The sequence below is a fragment of the Cebus imitator genome, unplaced genomic scaffold, assembly GCF_001604975.1.
Source record: "Cebus imitator isolate Cc_AM_T3 unplaced genomic scaffold, Cebus_imitator-1.0 Scaffold62, whole genome shotgun sequence".
NCBI classification, from domain to species: domain Eukaryota; kingdom Metazoa; phylum Chordata; class Mammalia; order Primates; family Cebidae; genus Cebus; species Cebus imitator.
In genome coordinates, this window is record NW_016107377.1 from 1,140,132 (window position 1) to 1,167,583 (window position 27,452).

Genomic DNA, 27,452 nt, shown 5'->3' on the forward strand with positions numbered 1-27,452 from the left:
TCCTGAGTAGCTGGGACTACAGGCACGCGCCACCATGCCCAGCTAATTTTTTGTAGTTTTAGTAGAGACGGGGTTTCACCATGTTGACCAGGATGGTCTTGATCTCTTGACCTTGTGATCCACCCACCTCGGCCTCCCAAAGTGCTGGGATTACAGGCTTGAGCCACCGCGCCCGGCCTCATATAAGTTTTACTATCTAAGATAGGAATCATTCCCTTCTTAGTAACATTCTTTTGGGGGTGTGTAAAGCATCAGATTTCAGTAAACTAGAAAAGTAAAGTACATTTGAGAAGCCATGCAATACTGTATTCTAGTCTGCTTTCATGAAAGTGCAAAAGATGCCTATAATAAAATTTATTTATATGAATCGTTCTCCAATCTGACTGATAATCAGAAAACCCTAGGGCTCTTCCAAAAATAATTAACAATTCTAATTTTAGACCCATAAATAGATGTTTTGAGGGAGGAAGAAGGAGGATATAGATCTATATTTTGAAAAGTTCCCAGGTCTCCTTGGGAAATTATATGAACAATCATGTTTGGGAACAGATGAATCATATTACCACTGGAAGAAGTTTGTTATACATCCTAACCAAGAAACCTAAATGGCTCTTAAACATCTGCTAGCAGAAATAATTATAAATATGATTACCTAATGTCTGTTAGATTCTGCTAATCCATCACCTACCTCAGGAGGAAACAAATCTGAAAAAAATAAGATACTATCTTTTTGATTTGTGTTAATTAAAAAATGCTACTCCTAAAAATATACTAACTTCCCACACTTATAAAGTTGTTTCATATCCTAAATTCCTCAGTGAATGCTGGGAATACAACATAGGACCTCCCTCCCCTCCCTCCCTCCCTTCCTTCCTTCTTTCCACTCTGTTTCTCTTCTTTCTTTTATCTTTCCTTTCTTCTTTCCTCTGACTGGATGGTTTATAACACTTTAGAAAATTTCTCTGACTGGAAGAGAGCCAGTCTGAATGAACTTTTGTCTGTCTTGGAGTAGAAGGAAAGACGATTCTGAGCATGGACCCTAGCTTCCAGACTCCCATCTCCTCCTCAGTGCCCCACTCTTCCCTCAGTGTCCAGACTAGAGTGGGGTGGGGAAGTAGAAAAGGAAGGAAATACAGTGGTGGAAAACAGAAGCAACTCTGTTAATTTTTTTTCTCTAAGTAAATTATATGAAGTAGAAATTTTCTTTAACCTTAAATGCCACTACTGTGTGGACAGCCTCTGGGAAAACATTTGTTGCATTAGATACTTAATGATGAATATTATAATAAAATCAACAAAATATGATTTATGGGGGTCTGCTAATTGACATTTTAAATTTTTCATTATTGTCATTTTTATATTTCTGTAGTAGAGTTTTACCTGTGTTAGAATGATTAACTTTTCTTCCTCATTAAATCCTTTTTAAAAGAATGTTTGTTCTGTACATGCCAATCTTGAAGCATAGAATTGATGCCAATTTTTAAACCACTTACTGTTTTTGTTTTTAGTTCTGCCTTTATTAAGGGAAGAAAAGAAATAATTTAAGCGTGTAATCTGAATTATGCCATTAACCTAACAATAATTTTTATTATAATCTTACCATGCTAAAAAGTGTCCAGAATATTTTGAGATGGGAAGGGTTTTGAATTTGGTTTCTAACGTTTATCTTTTGGTAATCCCTACCAAATTTTCATAATGGTAGTGGAAAGAAGGAAAATGAATATTGGATATCATTTCCTTTACTTAAAAGCTTTTGATGAATACTATTTGAATTGGTTTAGTATGCTGAAGTGTATGTAATGGAAGAACATAATTATTTTCTAATTGAATAAAATGTATTTAACAAATACTGAAAGCAGAATTAACTCAGCAAAAATTACATTTTTTGATTAGAAAATGGATGGCATTTGCTTAAGAAAATTTTTTTTTTACTAATTTAAAAATAACCTATCTGGGGAAAAGAAACATAATCTTCACATTTTACTTCTACAGTCTCACATGTAACCACTATTGTTCTCATGACACTTTCCTATATTGATGTGATCTCTGTAGGGTTTGTGCCTTTTTAATCTTTTATTCTATCATTTCTTAAATTCTATTTTATTCAGCGCTTTCCCGAATAAAGCTATCAGGATTGACATCAGCTATTCCCAGGAAAATAAAAAGGTTATTACTGCTGAACATTGGAATAATTTGATTATGTAGATTGAAGAAAAGCCAATCTATTATAATTGCTGTAAAGAAGCCATTTAATTTTGTGCCTGTTTGCATTAGTCTTTTTTTAACTGCAGATAAGCAGATTAGTGGGATGAAAATATAGATTCTTTTTTTGAATTGTGATAGGCAACTGAAAGATGAATATGAGAGCAGAAAATGTATCCGAATCTTTTGGTTTAAATGATAAAGTATTTACACATTGTAGAGAATTAAATAAGCAATTGTTCTTTCTTTTATTTATCTGTAGGATCTTTGGCTGTAATAAAAGTAGAAAGCTTTAGGGAATATATTGTATAGAAAGTAAATCTGACTTCAAGATTCATTTCCTTTTTGATGATTTATTGTTTTAAATCCTAAATATCTGAAGCAGTGACTCCATGACTCACCAAGCATATCTTTGTGAGCTGATTACCAGAGATTTGGAGGAAAAAATATTAGTAGTTAGTTTTGCTTTTAGTGTTTTTTATTTCTCACAACATTCCAAATGTTTTGTTTTAGAATATACAATAATTCTTATGTTATTTTTTTAATTGCTAAGAAGACTTTTAATTGCGAAGAAGACTCAAAAAAGTCCTCATGGAACTTACTGATAGTGTTACCACCTGATAAATAGGAAGTAAAATGTCTTATTTTATTATGGACTGTCTAAATAACTTTGTCAGATTTGAAATATGTAACTGAATGTATATAATTTTTTTGTAGCAGCCAAGAATAATTTAAGTTACACAACTAATACTGATATGCCCTTATCATTTTTTGCTAACCAACCAAATCTGTATTCACATGATCATCCTTAATGTTTGTACTAATAGAGGTCTACAGTGGTGCAAATTGAACCAAAATGTTGACTAATAAGATTGAATAAATGAGGCACAGCACAGCGGCTCATGCCTATAATTCTAGCACTTTGGGAAATTGAGGTGGGAGGATCACTTGAGCCCAGTAGTTTGAGACCAGTATGGCCAATGTGGTGAGACCCTGTCTCTATTAAAAATACAAAAATTCGGCAGGCATGGTGGCACACACCTGTAATTCTAGCTACTTAAGAGGCTGATGCAGGAGAATCCCTTGAACCCAGGATTGCACCACCACACTCCAGCCTGGGCAACAAAGCAACACTTCATCTCAAAAAAAAACCGCATAATTGATAAAGAGACTTATAAGAGTATTTGCATTTTAAAATAGTTTTATATTCTGCACAAAATAAAATAGCTATACCTTTCCCGGTTAATAAATTAGCCTTGCAACTTCAGAATTCAGTAAGAATCCCTGTTTATTACTGGTATTCTTATTTCCTCAAAGTTTTTTGTTTTGTAAAGAATTTAGATCTTCTGATTCTACATCTTTTGTATTTCACTGGATTTTTAAGATCTGACAACTGATTTTCTCTTTACTAATAGAAAGCATGATGAAATGTCATTGATAGCAAAACAAATTATAAGATCCCTTATGGAGATCTCACTGGTCTTACTGGTAGGGAAAGCCCAATTATCATATAGACTTTACATTCTCCATCAGAGTATCTACTATGTTAAAACAGGTTACCAGTCATCCTAGAATAGAGAAAAATATTTATTTTATCCAGTGCATGTCCTTTATACATTAAATTCATGCTTTTACATACTTCTGTTTTCTGTTTATTTTGTCCTTCCAAGTCATTGTTTTAGAAATATGGAGAAAAGGGTTGGCCAGCTACAGTGGCTCACACCTGTAATCCCAGCACTTCAGGAGGTTGAGGTGGGTGGATCACTTGAGGCTAGGATTTTAAGACCAACCTAATCAACATGGCAATGCCCTGTCCCTACCAAAAATCCAAAAAGTAGACTGGCATATTGGCTCATGCTTGTAATCGTAGCTACTTAGGAGGCTGAGACATGAGAATCACTTGAACCTGGGAGGCAGAGGTTGCAATGAGCCAAGATCATGCCACTGCAATCCAGCCTGGGTGGCAGAATTGAATCTGTCTCAAAAAGAAGAAAAGGGTCATTTTTCAAGGGTAATAATTTAGGGGTGGTTTTGGGTTCTAGCTTTTGCTTTTTTGTTAGTCTTTGTTTAAATGTCATATTAACTCCAAACTCACTCATCTAATATAACTAATGGTGGTAGTGGTGAAGGTTTTTTTGGGGGGAGGTGATATTAGTAAGTTGTTTAAAGGTATATTTTTCCTATCAAATGAAAGCTATCAAAAGTCTAGGTAACTTACAAGTTTTTATATATCCTGTGTATTTTAGATTTAGAGATTTGCATCAACCAAAGTTACTAAGAATGAAACTGTTGGCTCTGAATACATGTGAATAAATCCTTAGGAAAAGATTTCCTACTTGCCCTTTAGGTGTCATGTTTCTTACTAAGTGAAAACTGTCAATTACTTTTTAAAAATAAGCACAAGATTTTGGTTCTTTGCATGCATTGCATTTGAATTATGCGATTTTGAAGGGTTTTCTTCGTGGGTTTCTTTTTAGAGAGGGTCTTGCTCTGTCACCCAGGCCGTAGTGTGGTGTAGTCATGGTTCACTGCAGCCTTGACCACCCAGGCTCAGATGATCCTCCCATCACAACCTCTTAAGTAGCTTGAACCATAGGCATGTGCTACCACACTCAGTAGATTTTCTTTTTTTTTTTTTTTTTTTTTTTTTTTTTTTTTTTTTTTTTTTTTTTTGTAAAGATGAGTCTTGCTATGCTGCCTAAGCTGTTCTCAAACTTCTGGACTCTCAAACTCCCACCTTGGCCTCCCACAGTGCTGAGATTACAAGTGTGAGTTACCATACCTGGCTCAGTTTCTTCTTATTACAGTTAACTAAATTATACAAGTTGAATATCAGAGGAGTCAAATCAGAATAATCACAAACTTTTTTCTCAAGTAAATAAAGTAATGCCTGATGAAGAAGAAACATCTTTAGCATTTAGACCCTCTAACTGTAGTCACATCTTATTCAGGAGACCCAATGTCTTTTTTTTTAATCCCTGCATCATCTGTGCAGAAAGAGTGAACTTTTAATGCAAGAGGAACTTTTAATGTTCCTTAGTTCAACATTTGAAATGAAATGTTAATGAAGAAAGAGCATGTAACAAACTTTTTGTTGTTTATACATTTCCTTGGTTATTACCACCAATTTTCACTACTCCCAATAAAGCACATCCAGAAGAAATATATTTAAGATATACGAGCCCTGTAATTTTTAATTTCATCCAGTTTGTAATTTTTTATAACTTTCCTTGATATTTTGTTTGACCTTTGGGTTATTTATTTGGCACATAATAATTGTATATATTTATGGAGTACACAGGGCTATTGCAGTACAAGTAATGTATGGTGATCAAATCAGAACAATTAGCATATCCATATTTCTCATCTCAGAAAGAATAAATATTATCTCTTTGTGTTGGAAACATTTAATATTCTCCTTCTAGCTATTTGAAACGGTATATTATTGTTAGCTATAGTCATCCTACAGTACTATACGACACTAGAACTTACTCCTCCTATCTAGCTGTAATTTTGTATCTTTAAACAAACCTCCCCATCCCCTAGTCTTTGCATTATTTAGAAGTGTATTGTTTAATTTCCAAATTTGAGAGTTCTTCAAGTATCTGCATTTTAAGTTTAAGGCTGGTTTCATAGTCTCAGATATAGTCTAGCTTGGTAAACATTTCATGTGCACTTGACAATAATGTGATTTTATTAGTTAGATTGTTCTATAAATGTCAGGTCAAGTTGGTTCAAGTGATTTGCAATTTTTCTATTTCTGCCTAATTTTCTATCTGGTTGATATATCAACCAAAGTGGCGGTTTTGGAATTTTCAACCATTAATTGTTCAGTTAATTATTTCTCCTTACAAATGTCAGTTTTTGGGTTTTTTTGGTGTATACTCTGTTGTTTGGTGTGCATACATTTATAATTGTTATAGCTTCTTGATATGTATTGACTCTTGTCATTATGAAGTGTCCCTTTTTGTCTCTGATAATGTTTTTGATCATAAAGTCTGTTTTGTCTAACATTAACATAGCCATTCCAGCCTTTTTATAGTTACTGTTTATGTGCTATATATTGTCTTCCTACCTTTTTTTAGTTTCAACCTATTTATTTCTTTGAATGTAAAGTATGTGTCTTACAAGTGGAATAGAGTTGAATTTTTTTGTTTCTTCAGTCTGATAATTCCTGCCTTTTGATTGGGGTGTTTAGACCTTCCTATTTGATTTAAATAATGTCTTGTTTTGATTTATGGTAGCATTTTGCTATTTCTTTTCTGAGTGCCCTTTTTATTTCTGTAGTGGTCTTTCACTACCTTGTGACTTTGTAATGTCCCATATAAATTTAATTTAATTTTGTTTTATTTCCTTAGTAGTTGCTCTAGGTATTACAATTCACATCTTACTAATCACAATTTACATTAGATTAATACTAATGTAATATTTCGTAAAATATAGAAACTTTGGTTTAATGCCACTACCTTAAAAATTGCTGCCTATTTGGTGCTATTTTTGTCATATATATGACATCTACTAAAAATCCTTAGTGTTTTTCTCCCTGCTTACTCTGTCATAAGGGAGAGAGAAATCTGGAGGTTCTCAACTGTAATTGTGAGTTTTCTCTTTTTCCTTTGGAATGTATCCATTTTGCTTCGTGTATTCAGTGCACTATTGTGCATGTATTTCAGATTGTTATTCTTGAGGAAAAAAAAAACCTTTATTCTGAGGTAGTATCCCCCTTTATTTTGATATTTCTTGTCCTGAAGTCTTATTTTCTCTGAAATTAATATAGCTTCCAGCTTTCTTTTGCTTAGCATTTGCATGATATGTTTTTCTCCATTTTTTGACTTTTAATCTGTGTCTTTATTTGTAAAGTAGGTTACTTAGAGATAACATACTACCTTGCTATGCCACTTAATGTATGTGTGATTATATTTGTATTAAAATATATCTTTATTCCTGCTCCATATTTTTTCATTTATTTCTTTTTTTCTCTGTCTTTTTGCAGATTTCATAGGATGTTCTTTATGATTTGTGTCACCTCTTTTGACTTATTATTTATACCTTTCTTCACAATTTCTCTGAGTGATTGCCCTAGAGCTTACATTATGCCTTTTAAAGTAATCTGAGTGTTTTTTAAGTAATACTGTACTGCTTCAAGGGTAGTATGAGAACCTTACAACAGTGTATCTTGAATTTCTTCTTACATAGTGTCCTTTGTGCTATTGTTGTTATATATTTTACTTTTACATATGTTACAACACACAATAAAATGTTGCTATTTTTGCACTAATTATCTTTTAGAGAAGTTAAAAATAAGAGAGAAAATGAATATTATTTTATCTTTAGTCATCTTCATTTATTTGTATAAATTCAAGATCCTGACATGCATCACATCCCTGATAACTTCCCATAACATTTTCTGTAGGGTAATTTGCAGATGGTGAATACCATTCGGTTTTTGTTTGTCTGAGAAAGATATTTATTATTCCTTTTTGAAAGATATTTTTGCTAGGTATTGAACTCTGGATTGACAGATATTTTCTTTTAGCACTTTAAAGATGTTATACCATTGTCTTCCTGCTGACATAGTTTCATAAGAGAAGTCTGATGTAATTCTTATCTTTGTTCCTCTGTAGATAATATGTCTCCTTTTTTTCCCCTCTCTTTGTTAAAGATTTTTTCTTTGATTCTTCAGCAGTTTCCATATGATATGCTGAGATGTTGGCTCATCTTGCTTAGTGTTCTCTGAACTTCTTGAATATGGGTTTGGTCTCTACCATTAACTTTGAGAAATTCGCAGTTGTTATTTTTCCAAATACTACTTCTGCCACCTTTTCTCTTCACTTGGAATTCTAATTATTATGGGTATGTTAGCTTGTTTAATACTGTTTCACAGCTCTCAGATGCCCATTTTGTTTTGTTTTTTTTTTTTAACTTCTTAGTTCTTTGTATTTTATTTTGAGTAATTTCAGTTGTTCTATATTCAGGTTCATGTTTTTGTTTTTTGAGATGGAGCATCACTCTGTTGCCCAGGCTGGAGTGCAGTGTCATGATTTCAACTGACTGCAACCTCCACCTCCCAGGTTCAAGCAATTTTGTCTTAGCCTCCCGAATAGCTGGAACTATAGGCACATGCCACCACACCCAGCTAATTTTTGAATTTTTAATAGAGCTAGGGTTTCACCATATTGGTCAGGTTAGTCTTGAACTCCTGACCTCAGGTGATCCACCTACTTCGGCCTTCCAGAGTGCTGGGATTACAGGCCTGAGCCACCATACCTGGCCCGCGTATTTCCTCAACTGTTTCAAGACTGCTGATCATATCATCAAAAGCATCTTTCATTTCTATTACTATGTTTGTTTATTTCTAGGATTTCTGTTTGATTCTTTCTCATAGTTTAATCCCTTCACTGAAATTACCTATTTGATCTTTAACGTTTTCTGCATTTTCCATCAGCCCCTTTAACCATATTAATCATCATTATTTTATTTCATACAGTTTAACATTTGAACTAAGTTTGATTATTTCATACAGTTTTAACATTTGAACTGAGTGTCATACTTGAGTCTGGTTTAATGATTGCTTTTTCTCCTCAGATTCTATGTTTCCCTGAATGCCTGTAAGTTTTGGTTCAAAGCCAGGCATGTTATATAGGACAGTAAATACTGAGGTAAATATTTTTTACACTTGGAAATTTTTTACACAGGTGCATTTTTTTTTTTTTTTTTGTGCCTGACCTTCAGTGTGGGAGTTGTATTAATTTAGTCAGGGTAAACGTGTGTTCAAAGTATGGTCTATTAATCATCTACTTTAGAATTATTAGTAACTTAGGAAATGAATTCAAAATTTAAATTTCTAAACCCTCGACTTGTTATATTTAGAGGGTAAGGACCAAGAACCACCTTTTGTTGTTGTTGTTGTTGTTATGGGTTATATAATTCTCTCCTTTTGTTAAGTAGCCTAGAATTGCATGGGTGAAGCAAAGATCCCATCTCTGTCACATCCAATCTTGAAGCCACCTGTGGAAATTTAGAAGTGCCATAGTGTTCCCAGCTGGGAAGAAAATGCCAAAGTGTTTCTATAGTCACTGCCACAGACCTATTCTTCCTTTACGGGAATGATTAGGAACTGTCTCAAACCCTCCTGAGTGCCACATCAGGAGGCTCTCCATGGTTTGTTGGTCACTTTGGAAGATGTAGAGACGAAATCCAAGGGAGACATTAGATAATAGGCCAGGGTTCTCGTCGGTCTCCTCAGTGTCAAAAACAAAGGCTAGAACATTCTGGTAGCGCCATAAGTTAATCAGAACTTTAAAAGCTGGAGTCGAAGATCTGCCTCCTGAAAGGTACTATGTTCTGATGTTTACAGCCAAATTCCATGAAACATTGACTGATGTATTACAATGGACACAACTCTGAAATAGCTCATTGGAAGAGATGCATAGGGCAAGGTATTGGAGAGTGGCAGGTGGAGTACATGGAAGAATAGGTCTGTGCCATTGACTGTTAAAAACACTTTGGCATTTTTCCTGGATGGGTACCCTCCTAGTACCTTAATGTTTTCACCAACCTGGAGGCTCTGGAACCTCCATTTTTAACAAACTTTCCATGGGATTCATATATAATAAAGTACTATAAAATAGCAGTTTTTGAGCTCTTTTCTGCTTGTACATTTGCTTAAGAATTTTCTAAATTAATAAATTTTGCATGATTGGTTAAACTTTCAAGGATCCAAATGACCAAAATAAGAACTTACTTGAAGATTCAAAATATAACAAATGAGGTTAATTTAAATCAAGCATTGAGTTTTTGGAGAATATGTTCTGTACAATAAAAAAATAGTTATTACAAAATACCTTTCCAACTTTGACATATTAACATCCTAATTCTCTTCTGGCTTTAAAAGTCTTTCTAAGTTATTTAAGTCTAAAACCTCAGAATCATTATTATTGCATCTCTTTATATTCTGCCTAATTATTCATCAAATAGCAGCTCTTTCTTTGAAGTATCTTCTATATTTATCTTTGTTTTCGTTCCTGCTTTTCATCTCCTCATTCCTGTTCCTTATCTTCACCTTCTCTTGATTTACTTCTAACAGCTTTATGTACCCTTCAGCCTTTATGCGCTACCAGCTGTTCATCTTTATACAGAGATACTGAGTCAAACAACAACAAACATTGCTTGTTACCTTTAGTTGACCCAGGTCTTTCAGAAAAGTTTGAAATTCAGCATTTGCATGTACCTCGATCTGGTATATTTTGGCCAACACTAAAAATAAGGGGAAATTTTGATAAATATATTACCTGAACTTGTTATTTAATCTATTTCACTTCCTATAGCTTTATCTAATTTTAAAATTAAAAGTATAGAATAATCACAGATGTGATTTTAAATGTTGTTCCTATATCCACTTCTTAACCACTCTATTCCCTCATCTCATGTGTTTGTACTTAGACTATTATATCTAAACTATTACATTCAAGATTTTCAGTCATCTAGTATAATGCTATTCATCTAACTTTATTTCTTTTTTTCTAACACAGTTCACTTACTTCATTAAGAAAGGTTCTTCATTGTCACATGCTATTCCCATTCTGGCTTCTAAACTTGTGTTCATGTTGTTATTCATGTATCTGTATTGCCTTGTCCTCTTATTTCTGCTTAACTAAATTCTCATCATTTTTTTTAGCTCAATCCTACTTTTATTTCCTCTTTTAACCATTTTATCTCTTTCGTTTCTGGTTTCTCACAGCTGTTGATGAACCTATAGAATGTAGTCTACCAACTACCATTCAAATATTCATCTTGAATTGTTTGTTGTGTTTTCATTAGTGTTACCCCGGTTACACTTCTTGCTTCAACTTGGAAAGCAAAAAAATACAAACACCAGCAGCTACCAGAGTAAGAGCTACTTAGTTCTCTGGGAAAGAGGAATTAAAGAGAGTTAGAATAAAATTTAAGCCTGCTTAACCTGGAGATCCTACCTTAATCAATTTCATAAGATCGTAAATCTACTGACTAGAATATACTAGTATTATTACTATTAGTATACTTTGATACTGATAGTACTAATATAATACTAATAGTATTGACATAACTGCCCTTTAACTGTAAAGAAATTAAGATTATATATTATTTTAGTAAAAGTAGCTACTATTTATTTGGTGCCTATGATATGCCAGTAACTTTTTGGTTACATGCTGTAAGGGATAAAAGATTCTCACCTCTTGCTTGATTCATGACTGAGACCTCTGTAAGTTTTACATGACATAGAAGTTTTACATAACACAGAAGTCTTCAGAAATGAAGACCCAAAGAATGGGTAAACTCGTGTATTTTTATGGTTAGGTTTGATGAAGAGATGGTTAGTCATGGAGAAGTATGATTGGAGGACAAAGGGGTATGATCTAATGTTAATAAACTGGAGGCAACTTAGCAAGGTCTGTTTGTTCAGCTTCTTCTTTGTATCTCTGTCTCCAGAGGAAAGGACATTCCTTTTCTCCAGGTAAGGAAAGGTAAGGACGAGGGTCTTATGACCTGCTTCAGAGGAAAGTCAGAGAATTCTTTTATGACCCACTTTAGAGGAAAAGTATGGGAGAAGTTCTTCCTGCTTCTGGTGTTTTTTCAAATACCAAGGTGCATATTTAGAGGTAGTGTGTTCTGATCCCTAACAATGCTCTACTGTGTTTTCCTTGAATCTTCATAAAGATTCTACCTAAGATTATCTGCTTTGTATTTGAAGAAAGTGAGTCTCTAAAAGGATTAAGCAGAACCAAAATTCAGATCCAGGTTTCCATGTCTTAAATGTATTGTTTTTTCTGTTACCCCCAAAATAGTACTGAATTCTAGAATCAGCTTTGTTAGCCTGGAGGAAATTTGCAAATAGCTCTCTTAAATCTGCACAGTTCTACTATGCTCAGAGGAGCTCTTCTCAGTAATAATCAGCAATTTATTCATTTTTCCCCAGTCATACTTGTCATGGTAAGCACATTGTTCTCAAACTTTATTCAAAAGATCATCCAGAGTCCAGAGATACTCTTAACATGTGCTGCAAGTTCAAAGTGTTTGGAGATAATATTTGAGTGCAGTGTGGCAAGGATAATCAATCAGGTTGTTCAGGCCAGTTGGCAGAAGACTTTGAAAAGCATTGAGAATGAAAGGAATGATTAATGTATGTGTTCTTGTGTATCTAAATCCTTCTTCTCTTGTGTATGTTCTTTACAACCTTTTCTTCCTAAGGATCACTTTGACTTTGTATGCTAAGTATACCTTCTTAATGGTTCTTTTTCTATTATCTGAATCCCAATTTTTTATTTACCTTATTTGAATGCACTAAAGTATATTTAAATGATTTTTAATTGATGCAGTTAGGTCATTGGAATATAAAAGACTGGTTAACAAAAGTCTTCCTAATAATGAAGCACACCAAAATGGAAGCTGCAGGAACCAACCATGTGGACAAATGAAAAAATGCCTTTTGTCTACAGATTGCAGCAATCCTACATAAACATATGGAGGTCTCTGTCTGGCTTAGGACAGCTGGCTAAGTCTGATCGTTCCCCTCCATACAACCTTTAAAACTGCCACTCTGAATATTGCTTTCCTTGCCATTTTATTCAGTATCTCTGCTGGTTATGGGTACTAGATTGTTTTTTAATTGGGTAACCAAGTAATGTTACCTCTTTATCCATCTGAACTGGTTTTTGGGGTATCGTATGAGTTTTGAAAATTGGTATTATTTGCTAATTTAAGGAACCTACAACCAGAAAGTAGAATGCATGTAGAAATATTATTCTTCTCTTGCTGGGTGCGGTGGCTCACACCTGGTAATCCCAGCACTTTGGAAGGCCAGCTGAGGCAGGTGGATCCCTGAATGTCAGGAATTCAAGATCAGTCTGGCCAACATGGTGAAACCCCATTTCTACTAAAAACACGAAAGTTAGCCGAGCATGGTGCAGAGTACTCATAATCCCAGCTACTTGAGAGGCTGAGACAGGAGAATGACATGAACCTGGGAGGTGGAGATTGCAGTGAGCTGAGATCATGCCACTGCATTCTAGGCTGGGTGACCGGGTAAGACTCCATCTCAAAAAAAAGAACAAAGAAATATTATTCTTCTAAGGGGCCCCATTGGCTTAGCTAATTCATGGTTAGCAGTAAAGGTCAATAGATACGAAGGAGCTAATCAGAGATAGCTTCCATGAAGTTTTTCTCATTAAGACAGTGATTTTTCTAAAATCTAGTTTTTGTAATCTTTTAAGGCTGTAATCAAAGTTTAGAAATAACCATTTGCAAAGGAAAGCTGGCTGCTAAGTTTACCTTCTTAGTACTAAATTTAAAATCTTGGTTTTTCATAGTTTGTGTTTTGCTGTTAGTTGTGGGGAGAGGTTACGCCCACCTACCTCCACCTGCCTTCTGCAACTTAGCAGCCACAGCTGGGTTTGTTTATTATTTTTAATTTTTTGAGATGGACTCTCACTCTGTCTCCCAGATTGGAGTATAGTGGTGCGATCTCAGCTCACTGCAGTCTCTGTCACCTGAGTTCAAGCAATTCTCCTGCCTCAGCCTCCTGCTGGAATTACGGGTGCCCACTACCATGCCTGGCTAACTTTTGTATTTTCAGTAGAGACAGGGTTTCAATGGCACAGGGGTTCATGCCTGTAATCTCAACAGTTTGGGAGGCCGAGGCAGGTGGATCACCTGAGGTCAGGAGTTCAAGACTAGCCTGGGTTTATTTATAACTAGTTGTATGAGGATCCTTGTTTATGGTGGTGACATCCCATATTTCTTACCCTGAACAGTTTTTGTGTTAGTTGTCAAATGAGTAGCCATACTTTTCTAGACTCTTTAGAAATATACTTTTTTTTTCATTTTAATGAGCAATTTTAAGACTTTCTAAGCAAGGATACTAGTGGAGAAGAAAGAGGAGAATTTGGGATTAACTGATTTTGAAAGTGTTCCCTTGTGATGAAGAAATTCCAGTTCCCCATATCTTAAATTGGAATTTTGTGTACAGGGGGGTAGATTGGGAGGAGAGTGGGAATTTGGCCTGTCAATGCCATGTATATTAACTGTGGAGCACTGTTTACCACTTTGGTTCTGTGTCCAAGCCGTTTTTTCTGATGATATCACTTGAAATCATACTCAGAGAGAGAGATATATACAAGACCAAATTTTGCATATAATAAGGCTTTTAGGAACCTTAGTTTATGAGATTTGAACTGCAATGTATATTTATAACGTTTGAGAACTGGAAGCTCTCTTGTACATAGTAAATGACCACCCAAGACACCTTTTTCCTTCCTTCCATTCTGCTATAGTAAATTCAAGATGGGGCCCAGGCATGTGATTAGCTTACGGGGTCAATATGATACAAATCAGCATTGGTGTATTTCTCAGTCTTCACAAGTTGATTCCTGGCTTTGCTGTTTATTATTTATGTGTATGAATTTGGACAAGTTATTAAGTCTAAGACTATTTTTCTTTGTAAATTGTGAATAAAAATAGTATCTTTCTCATTAGGTTGCTATGCAGATTGAGTGAAGTAATCCATATACAATTCTTAACTAAGTCACTGACCTATAGTGCTCAATAAATAATTATGTGATAATGATACAGGTTTTTAAGTGTGTGTGTGTGTAATAGTAAAAGGAGACACAGATCTGAAAATCTCAAATTCACGAAGTTCATTTATTGTCTGTCTTGCAGACACAGTTCAGACAGCTAATTCACTCAACCCCCTTTGATTTTTTATAGATTGCAAGGAAGGCTAACTTAACATTTTAGTTTAAAGAGCAAGACCTTTTATTGATAGACTGTAGCTTTGTGTTCATTCTTTCTTAGACATTTTAACATATATTTTTACCAAGTCAACTTTGAAAGACCACATACTGAAAGAAAGGTCAGGGACAAAAAGAAACTATTAGGCTTACAAATGGCATTTTAAAACCGTTGAAGATGATATTGGAACCTATGTTTGAGTATCTTTGTATGGACTCTAACTTGGTGCCCAAATGCAGCATAGATTTATGTCTAGAATAAATAGGTCACTGTTTCAATAGGAGGATTCTCCTGATGAATCGGATAAGTGAAATGTATTTAACTCTGAGATCCCAAAACAAAAGAAATTTGATATTCTTAAAGATGCATTAGAAAGTGCTTTTAGTAAAAGAGTGATTCTGCATGTCCGGAAATCAACAATGGCCCAATAGGATAAAGTAACAAAATGTCAGTACTGGTGATGAAATTAGACTATTGAATAGTATCAGTATCACTTAGCAAGGCATTGAACAAAGAAAAATTTTAAGACTCTCTATATCTTATATCTGTATTTCTTCTCAAGGGTAAGGGAGAGGGTGTTCATAAGGCAACTGTAGATCACTCATGAAAAGAAGGGCAAATTTGTTTGAAATTGTTCTGTGGCTGCAGTATCTTGAGTGAAAATCAGATTTGACTATATACACAGTCCATGACCTCCTACATGAGAAGAGAAGCTATTTTAGTTTTCAGGATGCAATTGCACTACAAACAGTAACAGCCCACCCCAAAGAGGAAAAAAAAATGAAGCAAAAGCCCATTCTTTTATGTTTATCATCTTGGTATGAAAAAGAGCTTAAGGCAGGTATGGTCTTTTATTTTCAGTGACATGAAATCATTACTGCAAATTAACCCTCTCTCTTCTGACAATGAGAAAAGATATTTGTGTTCATAAAGAGAGTGCCTTTGCCCAAATAAGACCAGAGGCTCTATGGAGAGAATGTTAAGGAATTGACAGATATAATACAGATTGTGAGTTGCTTTGTGTGAAGCCTAGTTACCTCAGCTTTCTGTTTTCTTCTTTATATTTATTTGAGGAAGGATATTAAATTCAGCCATGTTTCTCACTGTTCTGTGCCCTTTAGGGAGCTGTATTTGCAAATACTATAATTTACCATTTCCATTTAACCAAATGCTTGTTAAAGGACTTAAATGAACATAAAATTTAAACTTAGTGGGCACACTTTAAGAAGAAAATTCACTGCTTATAGGACAAATTGTTTAACACAGAACTGCTTATAATTTCACTAGCCATCTCAGCTGCAGTTTTTGCTTTTAGAGGACAAATGTGAATAGTATTTCAGAGTACTTTGCATTTTCTGTGTCACTAATAGTATTCTACCACTTGAAATGGGAACTAAACTTAAAAATCATACTCTAGGCTTTTTTCCCCACAGTAATCTACTCTGCCACTCTGTCTAGCTATCTATATATAGCATTTATGTTTTGTCCACATGTTAATTTGATTTTAGGGATACAGATTATCTTATATAATTCTGGCCCATTTCCTCCTGAAAACCAGTTATGGCATGTCTATGAAAATAGAAAACCCTGTAAAATTGTTTTTTTCTTTAAGAGAAGCCTACAGACCTGTCTTGGGTGATGAAGAGGCTTAGAATTGAATATGAAATTTGGCTTGCCACTTAAAACAGAATGGAGTCTCAAGTTGGATATAGGGTTATTTGTTAAATCTGAAAAAAAAAAAAAAAAAAAAAAAAAAGATAAAGGGAGGGTATAATCACCAAATAGAAAACTTTTGACTCAGTACATTTTGAGAAAGCCCCAAAGATGTATTTGATCTATCACACAATTCAGGTTTACATTAATAATGATAATTTACCTAGAAAGACTTCACACCTGAAAATAGTTGACTTCCTAACAGGGAGATGAGAGACACTCAATTTTCCCCTAGTCTTTTGTACTGTGTGAATTTTTACCACATGTGTATATTAACTATTCAAGTTAATTAATAAATATATTTTTTTAAATAAGAAAAAGGTATCTAGGTAGTCCTTGAGGAATCCATTATTTATTATCCTCATTTTTAATCCAACAGTCCTGCTAAACTCTCTTATTTTAATTATTCATTTCTACATTCCTTGTATTTGTATGTACACACTTAAATCATCCACAAATAATTAAAGTTTAATGTCTGCCTTTTCAGTACTTATACCTTTATATCTTTTATTCATTTGCCTTATTTTGATGGCCAGAACGTCTGCTGTACTATTAAATAAAAGTAGTGGTTATCTGGCTACCTTGACTTGTTCCTCAACAAAGGGAAAGCTTTTAAATATGTTATCAATAAGTATGTCTGCTGTAAGAGTTTTGTAGATACCTACCCTTATAAGGAAGTTTCTTTCTGTTCTCAATGTGCTGAGAATTCTTACCATAAATGAATGCTAAAGTATATGATTGCTTTTTTTTTAAATAAATACCTATTTAACATGATATAATATTTTTCTTTCAAATATTGGTCTAGTAGTTAAAATAAATTGTTTTTACCTAATATTAAACCAACCTTACATTCACTGGAATAAGCCCAACTTGGTCAAGATTTATTTTCCTTATATATTGTTAAAATCAACTTGCTACTGTTTTGTTTAGGATTTTTTCATCTGTCTTTATAAATAAAAGCCTGTAATCTTTTCCTTTTTTTGCATTGTCCATGTCAAGTTTTTATATCATGGATATGTTAGCTTCGTAAATCAAGTTAAGGAGTTCTTTCCTCCTTTGGTGTGGAAAAATTTGTGTAATATGGAATTACTTCTTTCTTGAATATTTGGCTGAACTTGTAGATAAAGTCATGTAAGCCTGAGGTAGAAATATTTTTGACTGTTGATTTATGAATTCAATGCCTATAGGGTGATTCTTGTTTTGTATTTCTTCTTTATTAATTGGGTAACGTTTTATAGGAATTTTTCCACTTGGCTTAAATATTGAAATGTATTAACATAAAGTCTTTTCAGTTTCTTTTTTCTGTGAAATTACTCATTCTCATTCTGAGAGAAATCATCAGTTTTGAAGAAAGAAATTTTAAATAAAGAATGGTTATATTCTGATTTTGTTTAATAGTTATCTCTTGTTAATAAAAGAGGGAGAAATGTAAGGTGGAAATGTTTATCATAGTAAATAGCAAAGCTTATGTATAAAACAGTCTTTATATTTAACTGGGAGAGAGGAATGACAAAAATATTTACCTTTCTTTTTGATAATGCAGTGCTATATTCTGGGGGAGAAATAGCTTCATAGCTGAAATGGCTTTCCTCTTATACTGAATGATTATGGAGATCTTCTAAATATAGTAGTGGTAAGGGGTTTATGTATTATGTTGGGAAATCAGAAAATATTTAAATCATGAATAATGACTTTTAATTGTTAAAGACCAATATTGGATTTAAAGTTAACTTATAAAATATGTATTTGTTTTTGTGTGTTTGTTGTCAGCTTTTTAAATTGATATTATGGTATAATGTATATAAACATAAACTACATACATTTTAAAAGTATTCAGTGAATTTTGACAAATATATACATCATTATAATTACTACCTCATTTCATATGTAAAAACATTTTCATCACCCAAAAAGTTTCCTTATGTCACTTTGTAATCAGTCCCCTCCCCTTCTCCACTACAGGCTACTAATAATCTGCCTTTTGTCACCATAAGTTTAGCTTATTCAAGAATTTCATATAACAGGAATAATACAGTATGTAGTTTTTTGTGCCTGGCTCCTTTTATTTAGCATGATATTTTGAAATGCTTATGTTATTTCCTGTATCTATAGTTTTTTTCTTATTAGTAATCCATTTTATAACTATGCAACAGGTTTTGAATCTGTTTACCAATTTTTAATATTGCACTTGTTTAGAGTTTTGAATTATTTTTAATAAAGGTGCTGTAAACATTGATAAACAAGTGTTTAGGTGGATATATACCATCATTTCTTTTGGATAAATACCTAGGAGTGGAATTACAAGATCATAGAGTAGGTGTCAGTTTAGCCTTATCAAACTGTCAAACCTTTTTCCGGAGTTGTTATATTACATTCATTTCTCACTTAACAATGGGGATATGCTTTGAGAAGTGCCATTAGGCGATTTTGTCATTGCACAAACATCTTAGAGTGTATTTACCCAAACCTGGATGGTATAGCCTACTACACATCTTAGCTACGTGGTAGAGCCTGTTGTTCCTAGGCTACAAACTTATACAGCATGTTACTACACTGAATAGTGTAGGTAATTGTAACACAGTGGGATTTGTGTATCAAAACACAGAAAAGCTACAGTAAAAATACAATGTACAAGGTAAAAAATGGTACACCTGCCTAGGGCATTACGATGAATGGAGCTTGGCAGACTAGAAACTGCTCTGGGTGAGTCAGGGAGTGAGTAGTGAGTGAATGTGAAGGCCTGGACATTATTGTACCTTACTGTAGATTTTAGCAACATGTACACTTAAGCTATACTAATTTATTTTAAATTTTTTTTTCTTAAGTTAACAGCTGCTTACTATAACTTTTCACTTTGTAATTTTAATTTTTTTTTACTTTTGGACTCATAATAACTTTTAGCTTAAAACACAAACACATTGTACAGCTGTACAGATTTTTCTTCTATAAGCTTTCTTACATTTTTAATTTTTTTTTTTACTTTTTAAACATTTTTTGTTAAGATCATCATCACTGTCTTCTACATCTTGTCCCATTGATATGTCTTCAGGGGCAATAACATACACAGAGCTATCATCTCCTATGGTAATGATACCTTCTTCTGGAATACCTCCTGAAGGATCTACCTGAGCCTGTTTTACAGTAACTTTTTTTGTTAATAAATAGAAGGAGTACAGTCTAAAATAATGATTAAGAAGTATAGTACAATAAATTTATTGGCCCACCATCATATATGTGACCTATGGTTGACCAAAATGTCATTATGAAGTGCATGAGTATATTTTGCACTACTGCCAGCATCCTAAAATCATTGCATTTGTTCCACATCTTTGCCAAGACTTGATATTGCCACTTTAAGAATAAACGATTTAGTTGTTCTAGTAAGTGTGGATGGTATTTTAAATTTTTTGAAGTCCAATTCATCAGGTTTTTTTTCCTTTATAGTAAATGTTTTTTGCATCCTAAGAAATATTTGCCAACCCAAAGATTTTCTCTGGTTGTTTTTTTTTTTTTTTCCTTGAAGTTTGTTTCAACTTTTACATTTACGTCTTTGATCTATCTAGATTTAATTTTTGGAATGGGTGATAGAAGGATTCAGGTTCATTTTTTTCCGTATACACAGCTGTTTTAGTATACATACAGTTGTTCACATACCTGCAGTTGTTTTAGCACCATTTGTAAAAATTTACTTTTTTTACTTGCCAAGTTGTTTTGAAATTCAGTTGCTTATGTATAGATCTGTTTCTGGAATTTATATTCTGTCTATCCTAATACCACACTGTATTGATTCCTAATGCTTTATTAATAGTAGAGGTTCAAATCATGTCTTGTAAGTCTCCAGTTTTATTCTTTCTTTTTCAAAATTATTTTAGCTATTATAATGTCTTTGCTTTTTCATTTAAATATTTGAATCACTTTGCCAGTTTCTACTAGAAAAGCTTGTATGATTTTGATTGGTATTGCATTGAGCCTGTAAATAACAAAAAGAATCAGCATTGTAACAATATTGAGTCTCTGGTCTGTGAACATGGTATAACTATCAATTTATTTAGGTATTCTTTAATATCTCTTAGAATTGTTTGGGAACTTTTAGTGTGTAGGCCATATTTATATATATGGTTTGTCTAAATGATTCATGCCTTTTATAGTACTATAAATGGTATTTTTTAAAATTCCATTTGCTTGTCATTTATGGAAGTAAACTGATTTTGATATAATTGACTTTGTGTCTGACAATCCTGCTGAGGACAATTTATTTGTTCTGGTAGCTTATTTTTAAGATACGTTAGGATTTTCCATATAGGCTATCATATCATCTCTTTCACAAATAAAGACAATTTTTATTTTTCAGATCTATATGCTTTTTCTTTTTCTTCACCATTACACTGGGTTGTACCTCTAATACATTGTTGAATGGAAATGGTGAGAGCAAGCATATTTACCTTGTTCCCAATCTGAGAGAGAAAGAGTTCAACATTTCACCACTAAGTATGATGTTAGTTGGAAGTTTTTCATAGGTATTCCTTATCACCGTGAGAAAGTTCCTTTCTGATCTGAGTTTGCTGAAGGGATGATGAATGCTACCAAGTGCATTTTCTGTGTTAATTGTGATTACATTATTTTTCTTTTTCTTTCTTTTTTTTTTTTTTTTTTTTTTTTTTTTTTTTTTTTTTTTTTTTTTTTTTTTTTTTTTTTTTTTNGACAAGGTTTCACTCCTGTCACTCAGGCAAGAGTGCAGTGACGCAGTGATGACTTATTATAGGTTCAGGTGATTCTCCCACCTCAGCCTCCTGGGTAGCCGGGACTACAGGTGCACGCCACCACACCTGGCTGGTTTTTTGTGTTTTTGATAGAGACAGGGTTTCCCCATATTGCCCAGGCTGGTCTCACACTCCTGGACTCAAGCAATCCACCGGCCTCAGCTTCCTGGAGTGCTGTTACAGGCATGAGCCACCCCACCTGGCCTCTTCGGTTCTCTTTACATGGTAAATTATATATATTTTTAATGTTGAAAACCAATGTGGATGAATTCCATTTAGACATGATGCATTATCCTTTTTGTATGTGACTGAGTTATTTTTACTTGTATTTTGTTAAGATTTTTTACATCTGTTTATAAAAGTAGTTGGTAGGTAATTTTATTCGTTTTTATAATACCATTTTCTGGTTTTGATTTACAAGCTGAGTTTGGAAATGTTCCTTAGTCTTCAGTTTTAACAACTTTTTCTTTCTTCTGCTGTAATTGGGAATTTGCATCTTTCATAGAATTTGTTCATTTTATTACCTCTCCGTTTTATTGACATACAGTTGTTCATGTTTATTTTCTGATTATTGTTGTAATATCTGTAGGATATCTAGTAATATCCCTTAATTTATTACTGATACTGTTAACTTATATTTTCTCTTTTTGTTGAGGCTTATCAATTTTATTGATTGTTTTCAATGAATTAGCTTTTCATTTTAATAATTTTTTATCTTTTGTTTTATTTTTATTTCTTCTCTTTATAACTGCCATTCTTGTATTTATGTTATGTGTAACTTGCTCTTTTCCTAGCTTCTTAAGGTGCAAGTTGTTACATCATTAATGTTAAACCTTTCTACTTTACTCATGATAAGTATTGGAAGCTATAATTTCTGGGCATTGTTTTAGAAGCATTACACAAAGTTTGATGTGTTGCAATTTTATTATCTTTTAGTTTAAAATGGTTTCTCATTTTCATCCCTGGGTTATTTAAGAGTATACTTTTAAATTTGTAAATACTTGCATATTTTTCAAGATTCGTTTTTGTTACTGTTTTCTACTTTAATTCTGTTTCATGTTTGTTTGAGACAGAGTCTCACTCTGTTGCCCAGGCTGGAGTGCAATGGCACAATCTCAGCTCACTACAACCTCCACCTCCTGGGTTCAAGTGATTCTCCTGCCTCAGCCTACCTAATACAGGCACCTGTCACCACACCTGGCTAATTTTTTGTATTTTTAGTAAAGACAGGGTTTCACCATGTTGGCCAGGCTCGTCTCCACTTCGGCCTCCCAAAGTGCTGGGATTGCAGGCATGAGCCATCACGTCCGGCTTTAGTTCTGTTTCTTCAGAAAACATACTTGCATGATTTTAGCCCTTTAAATTTACTGTGTTTTGTTTTATGGTCTGACACATGATCTTTCTTGGGAACTAGTACACATGCATTTGAAAAGAATGTGTATTCTACCATTTAAGTAAAATTTTCTGCAAATGTCAGTTAAGTTTGGTTTTGGTGCTATTAAGTCTTTTATATAATTATTGATTTTCTGTCTACTTAGTCTTTGAATTATTGAAAGAAGACTGTTAAAAGTTCCAAACATGAGTAATTTTATTATTCTATTTAGTTCTATCAGTTTTGGTGTTGTTTCAGATATATTTAGGATTTTTTTATTTTTACAAATTGACCCTTATTTAATTATGAAGTACCTGTCTTTAACTCTGATCAAATTTCTTGTCCTGAAGTCTGCTTTTTCTGACTTCTACATTTCAGCTTGCTTATGATTGATGTTTGCATGGTGTATCTTATCTGTATTTTTATGTTTAAAGTGTTTCCTGTTTTTATTTTTTTAAGACAGGGTTCTCACTTTGTTGCCAAAGCTGATCACAAACCCATGGTCTCAAGCAGTCCTCCCACCTCAGCTTCCCAAAGTGCGGGAAATACAGGCATGAGCCACTGCGCCCAGCCTAAAGTGTGTTTCTTGTGGACAACATAGAGTTGAATCTTGCTGTTTTATCCAGTCTTATAATCTCTGCCTTTTAATTATAATATTTAGATCACTTATACTTAATTATCAATACAGTTGGTTTTATGTCTGTCATGTTTTTCATCATCTCTAAGTTCCTGTTCTTCATTTCCATTTTTTTGAATATTTTTGTAATATTTTATCTCCTTTACCTAGCTTATGAGGTATACTGTTTCTTATATTTTTTAATGGTTTCTCTAAAGTTTATAGTATGTTTAACTTTTTACAGTCTATCTTTAGATCATATAATATCACTTTATAACAGAAGAATCTCATAACATTATACTTATATTTTCCTCTTTTATTATTTGTGCTTTTGCTGTCATGTATATTTACTTCTGTTTGTGTTATAATCACCTTAAAGCATTGTTACTATTTTTCCTTAAAATAGGAAATTATCTTTTAAAGAAACTAGAAACAAGAAAGCAAATTATTTTTCATATTTATGTAGCCATTCACCATTTCTCACAGTATTCATCCCTTTTTCATTTGTTTCTTTGTCTTTCTGTCTGTCTGTTTATTTATTTATTGAGACAGAGTCTTGCTTTGTTTCCCAAGCTGGAGTGCAGTGGTGCAGTCATAGCTCACTGCAGCTTCAGATTCCTGGGCTCAAGAGATCCTCTCCCGTCAGCCTCCCGAGTAGCTGGAACTAGAGGCATGCATCTCCATTCCTGGTTAATGTTTTTGTTTTCTAAAAATTTTATTTTTAATAGCAACCAAGTTTCCCTGTGTTGCCCAGACTGGCCTCAAACTCCTAAAGTCAAATGATCCTTCTACCATAGCCTCCCAAAGTGCTGGCATTGCAGGTGTGAGCTACCATGCCCACCTTTATCCTTTTTGTAGATTAGAGTTTTCATGTAGTATAATATTCCTTCAGCCTGAAGAACTTCCTTTTACAATTTCTTACAGTATAGGTCTGTTTGTAAAAAATTATCTCCACTTTATTCTATCTGATAATGTCTTTATTTTGACTTTAATTTTGTATATTTCTCAATTGATAGCTTTCTTGTTTATCATCTTAAAGATTCTATCCTATTGTCTTCTGGCATGCATTCTTGCTTATGAGAAATTGCTGATCTTTCTCTTTATGTAATATGTCTTTGTTTCTCTGTCTGTTCTCAATATTTTCTCTGTTTCTTGTTTTCAGCAATGTTAACTGTGGTGTGCCTTGATGTGGTGGTGTACTTTTTTCTGCTTGGAAATTGTTAAGCTTCTTACATTTGTGGGTTTATAGTTTACAAATTTGAAACATTTTTATTCTTATGTCTTTATATATTTTTTCTTCTCCTCCTTTGGGACTCCAGTTATACATTTATTAGGGTGCATATTGTCTAGGAGGTCACTAAGATGCTAATCTCTCTTTCTTCCTCATGCATTTTTCCTCTGTGCTCCAGTTGTATTTTTGGGGGTGCTACCAAATACTTTGGTGTTTTGTTCTTCTCTTGGCTCATCGATTGTTAGGTCCATCCCCTTCCTTGCTTTGTGGTCCTTCTAAACTGCCTCTCAGTAGAAAGCCAGGGTAATTATAGGACTCACCTCGTTTGTTTTTTTTTCTCTCCAAGATCACAGTCCTGTACGACCTGTGGTCCAGTTGTGTCTTAACATTTTTTTTTTCAGTTTCCTAGTTTTACATGGTAGGAAAACAAATTTAGTCTGTTTACTCTTATGTCCAAAAATAGAAATTTTTTCTTTTTATATATTCACATATACTTAAATACATTGTATATACCTATACAGCTAGTGCTCGACTTACGACCACAATTGATTCCGACAGACCGGTCGTAACACGATTTGGTCGTAAGTTGAGTAGGCTGTATGCTCGCGGAGATGGTAGTGCTGCCGGAAGCTGGTCCGCACTGTCGTACGCCCAGCTGGGCAACGTTTGCGCTGCCAGACGCGGAGCAGTCGTGGCTAGCGATTGTGGTCGTAAAGTCGAATGGTCGTAAGTTGCATAGGCCATAAGTCGATCAATACCTGTACCTATACTAAAATTAATTTACATTTAAAATCATTTACATCTATCTCTGAATAAATCTGCCAATTGCAAACTAAATAAAAAACTGTTAATTTCTCAATTTGTCAGCATTTTAATGTATTGTCTATAATGACCCTTTTTAAGCAAGTCAGTAAAGAGAAAACTATTTCAGTAGATTCAGGTTTTCTTTAACAGCCTACGTGTGTTACTAAAAATGCAGTTTTGTTTTGGTATAAGTTAGTGTAGCATCACTGAATTTATAAGCAAGTTGGTGCATGTTTATGTGTCTTCTGTTTTTATAAAAGACTTGCTAATTTTTCTGTTGTCTTTTCTTAGTCTCTTCATAGTCAGAAAAAATATCAGATATTTTATTAGCTTAGCCTTGAGGAGAGTTCTGCAGTAAAACTGCCAGTTTTCAAAAATGGGGGAGAAAATAGTAAGAATTACTGGCTGGCACTTTTATTTAGCAAGTAAAAAATAACCTGGTGAGCCAGAACTTATTTATAGTAGGCTCTAGCGGACCACATCTACAGCTCGGAATCACCAGTCATCCAAAATGCAATCAAGAATCATTGAAGACTTACATTATTAACCTTGTACATACCATTTCCAGATCTCTATGCTTGAAGTAAAATATCTGGTTTTTTTCTGTTCCATGCAAAAAAAAAAAAATTGTCTTAAGCCAATATCTAGCTATATGATAGTTTAATTCTAAATAACTTTTTTGTAATCATATTGTTTTTGGGGAGAGGGGATGTACTGAGATATGAAGCTATTATTTTTCTTTCGTTGAATTCAATTTTTCATTTTTTTTCTTCAGCTTTCAATAGTTTTGAGTGTTTATGAGAATTTTTAGGATACCACGTCACTTATATTTCAGTCCTAAAAGACCATTCAAACTGGCATTAATTTCATATGTTGACTTTTATTTTTTTAAATGAGGTATTTACCTGTTTCTACAGGACATAGTGTTAAGAGTTAACACTCAGATAGCATCTAGTATGACATCATATATTAATGCCATAATAGTCCTGAGGTTATAATAAGACAGCGTTTATTCATGGTGGATAGTTATCAGATGTCATCCTTCCTGAGTTTAGAGTGGTAATTGTTCATATTATAAACCCCTCTTATGTGGTAATCCAACTAGATTATCTTATTTATATTGGGCCTGATTTTTCATACCGTAAGATAATATACCACACTTTTCCTAACTTTCCTCCCGTCAGAAATCAGAAGTTTGAATTATGTAATTTAGAATCTGTGTAACTGCGAGAAGTAGATTTCCCTCTTATCCACAGGTGAATCCTCTTCTTCACCAGGTCTCTCTGCATTCTTCTTTTATATTAAAAGGTGACTAGACCCAAAATGGCAGAAGGAGATGGAGCTTTCAGCTGTAAATTTTTCATTGTCCAGTCATTACTTGTTCTCATTGCAGAGGGAGCAATTCCTGATAGCTGCAGCATTTAGTGGTGGTGGCTGTTGGCAGTAGCTTTCTTGCAGTCTTTCCCTTCTTAAATGGCAACTAGATTGATCAGTGAGATTTTCATCTGCTTTTCCAGATGTTGTTTACAGGATAATTATTTCTGGGTCACTAGTGGCAGTTCTGATACCATACAACTTGTTTAAAGTTCCTGCTAAAAAGAAATCCATATTGTACCACACAGTGCCTCTTACTGTTTTCTGAGGCCAGCATAGAAATTCTGTCTTTTGACCAACTCAGGGTGAGTTATGATGTTCCTAAAGGATATCCAAAACCTATTCCAACCACTTTCTTCATTCAGGTCACTCATAGGCGGGTGCTGAACAGTGAGAACACATGGACACAGGGAGGGCAGCACTACACACTGGGGTCACTTGGGGGGAAATAGGGGAGGGACGGTGGGGGGTGGGGAGCTGGGGAGAGATGCCAGATGTTGGTGATGGGGGGAAGGCAGCAAATCACACTGCCACGTGTGTACCTAGGCAACAATCTTGCATGTTCTTCACATGTACCCCAAAACCTAAAATGCAATAAAATAAATAAATGGG

General features: G+C 33.9%; 1 protein-coding gene and 1 non-coding gene across 6 annotated transcripts in view; both read left to right on the forward strand.

Moving 5' to 3' along the window:
* Positions 1-27,452, forward strand: part of COP1 (COP1 E3 ubiquitin ligase) — a 172,480-nt gene that overhangs the window by 140,878 nt on the left and 4,150 nt on the right. The gene's annotated exons all lie outside the window — the stretch shown is intronic.
* LOC119471485 lies at positions 12,620-12,762 on the forward strand. The gene has a single exon (XR_005200555.1).